Here is a 3,629-nt window from a genome sequence, read left to right as displayed (position 1 = left end):
CTTTCTAACAGTTTCAGAGTTTCAGGCTTCACATTGAGGTCTTTGATCCATTTGGAGTTGACTTTTGTGCAAGATGAAAGATAAGGGTCTAGTTTCATTCTTCTACATGTGAATATCCAATTTTGCCAGCTCCATTTGAAGAGGTTGTCTTTCCCCAATATATATTTTTTAGCCACACATCAAATCACAGGTGGCTGTGGCTGTATAGATTGATAATCTGGATCTTCAATGATGTTCCATTGATCTATATGTCTATTTTTGTGCCAGTATCATTCTGTTTTTATGACTATAGCTCTGTAGTATACTTTGAGATCTGGTATAGTAATCCCCGCAGCGTTGCTCTTTGTGCTCAGGGTTGCTTTGGCTATCTGAGATCTTCTGTGCTTCCATTCTTAAGGATGATATTTTTTCTAATTCTGTGAAGTATTGTATGGGGATTTTGATTGGTATTACATTGAATCTATAATTTGCTTTGGGTAGAATGGTCATTTTCACAATGTTAGTTCTTCCAATCTATGAGCATGGGAGGTCCTTGCATCTCCTGGTTTCTTCCTCAATCTCTTTCTTTAACAATTTAAAATTTTCATTGTAGAGATCTTTGGTGTCTTTAGTCAGATCTATTCCAAGATTTTTTTTTCTTTTGCAGCAATTGTGAATGGGAGCATTTCCCTGTACTCTTTCTCCAATTGCTTGTTATTGGTATATAGAAAGGCTACAGCCTTTTGTAGATTGATTTGATAATCTGCCACTATACTGAAAGTGTTGATCAGTTCTCGAAGTTTTCTAGTGGAACTTTTGGGATCTCTTAGGTATAGTATCATAACATCTGCAAAAGGTGATAGTTTAACCTCTTCTTTTCAGATTAGTACTCCTTTAAATTTCTTCTTTTGTCTTTTTGCTCTCGCAAGAGTTTCAAGCATCATGTTTAAAAGGAGTGGAGATAGTGGACATCTTTGTCTCATTCCTGATTTTAATGGGAATTTTTCTAGCTTTTCTCCATTTAGAATGATGTTGGCTGTGGGTTTGTTGTATATAGCTTTAATTATGTTTAGGTATGTTCTCTCCAGTCCAATGGCCTCTAGGACTTTGAACGTAAATGTATGCTGAAATTTGTCAAGAGCCTTTTCTTCATCTATTGAGATGACGATGTGGTTTTTGTCTTTGAGTCCATTTACAGGATTAATGATGTTTATTCACTTGCATATTTTGAACCATCCTTACATCTCTAGGATAAAGCCTACTTGATCATGGTGAATGATCTTTTTGATGTGTGTCTGTATGCGGTTTGCAAGTATTTTGTTGAGAATTTTTGCATCTATGTTGATTTAAGGATATGGGTCTACAGTTTTCTTTTTTGGTTGTGTCTTTATCCCATCTGGGTATTAGAGTGATACTGGATTCATAGAAGAAATTTGGGTGTTCTCCCTCTGTTTCTATCGTTTTGAATAACTTAAATAGTATTGGTTGGAGGTGTTCTTTAAATGTCTGGTAGAATCCTGCTGTAAATCCATCTGGGTCTGGGCTTTTTTTTAGTTGGGAGGTTTTCTATTACTGTTTCAATTTCCTTATATTATGGGTCTGTTTAAACTGTTGATCTCTTCTTGGTTTAACTTGATGGTTCCCATGATTTTAGATATCCATCCATTTCTTTTAGACTTTTTAAATTTAGTAGTGTATACATTTTTAAAATATTTCCTTATAATGGGTGGGATCTTTTGGGTGTCTGTTGTGATGTTTCCACTTCATCTCTGATCTTGTTGATTTTCATTTGCTCTTTCTTTTGGTTAACTGTGTTAAGGGTCTGTCTATCGTGTTTAGCTTTTCAAAGAACCAGCTCTTAGAGTCATTGATTCTTTGTATTGTTTTCTTTGTTTCTATTTCATTAATTTCTGCTCTGATTTTTGTTATTTCTTCTCTTCTGCTGGGTTTGGGTTTCATTTGTTCATGCTTTTCCAGCATCTTGAGTTGTAGTGTTAGGCCATTTATTTGTGCTCTTTCTAATTTTTTAATTTAGGCACTTAGAGCTGTAAAATTCCCTCTTAGGACTGCTTTTAAAGTGTCCCAGAGGTTGTGTTGTGTTGTATTGTCCTTTTCATTGAATTCCAGGAATTGTTTTATTTCTTTCTTAATTTCTCCTTTGACCTACTCATTGTTTAGGAGTGTGTTGTTCAATCACCAAGAGTTCATGTAGTGACTAAGGCTTTGTCCACTGTTGATTTTGAGCTTTATTGCATTGTGGTCTGATAGAATACATGGAATTATTTCAAGTTTTTGTATTTGTTGAGGTTCATTCTGTGACCCAGTATGTGGTCAATTTTTGAAGAAGTTCCATGGGGTGCAGAGTCGAAAGTGTATTCTTTGGTGCTTGGGTGGAATATTCAAAAGATGTCTGTTAGGTCCATTTGATGTATGGTATCGTTTAATTCAGACATCTCTCTGTTTATTCTTTGCCCTGTTGACCTATCTAATGGAGGCAGTGGGGTATTGAAGTACCTACTATTACTGAGTTGGGGTTAATCTGTGTCTTAAAGTCCTGTAGTGTTTTTTCTATGAATTTGGGTGTACCAGAGTTTCGTGCATATATGTTAAGGACTGTAATATCTTCTTGGTTAACTGTTCCTTTGATCAGAATGAAGTGACTCTGCTTATCTCTTCTGATTAGTTTTACTTTGAAGTTTATTTTGTCAGATATTAGAATGGCAACCCCTTTTGGTTTCTTAGTGCCATTTGCTTGGAATATTCTTTTCCATCCTTTTACCTTGAGGTAGCACCTGTCCTTGAAGGTGAAATGGGTTTCTTGCAGACAGCAAAGAAATGGATTTTGTTTCATAAAATCCATTCACTTTAGCCTGTGTCTTTTGACTGGGGAGTTCAGTCCATTGATATTTAAGGTTATTATTGAAAGATGTGTATTTGTTGCCATCATTTTGATTACTGTTTGTGTTCTCTGCCTAATTTTGTGTTTCCTTGATTATACCTTTATTAACTTTCTTTTTCTTAAAATATATTATTTATTGAGAATTTCATACATGCATAAAAGGTGTTTTGATCAAATCCATGCCCACTCCCTCCCCTCCAACTCCTCCCATATCTCCCCATCACTTTTTTTCTGAAAATTTCATGTACTCTTTCTTCTTCTTTGATTCGTTTTTTTTTTTTTCATGGGAATTTTGGTTATTCTAACATTCCCTCCTGTGAAGAGGTAACCCTAAAATATTTCAAGGATTAGATAAAAGCTCCCAAATATTTTTGAAGGTTTTGGGCTTTGGAATGGAGTACGTTGCTAAAAGGCCCAAGAATATTGTGAGTTTTTATCAAGAAACTGGCTATTTTTCTTTGGGGTCTTTTTATCCTAACTGCCTAGCCAGTTCCTACCTCCCATTCTTATCACACCCCTCTGAGAGGTTACCCAAACTGCCAATAGGAAATTTGGACACAGACCACTCTGGCTTCTTCCATGCTGAACAGGGATGCAGGGTGAGGCAATTGGATTACACCTTCAGTGGGTCTATCTAAATTCTCCCAAGTTGTGTAACTCTTATCTCTAGGGGGGAAAAGAAAGTCCTTGAATCATGAATAGGAGATGTGAAGGAGAAGTAAAGGCAAGAGTAATTAGCATTATAAGCTCT

The sequence above is a fragment of the Nannospalax galili genome, unplaced genomic scaffold (assembly GCF_000622305.1).
Source record: "Nannospalax galili isolate Female #2095 unplaced genomic scaffold, S.galili_v1.0 scaffold1082, whole genome shotgun sequence".
Lineage (NCBI taxonomy): Eukaryota > Metazoa > Chordata > Mammalia > Rodentia > Spalacidae > Nannospalax > Nannospalax galili.
The sequence above is the reverse complement of the archived record's forward strand: the minus strand, read 5'-3'. Positions refer to the sequence as shown.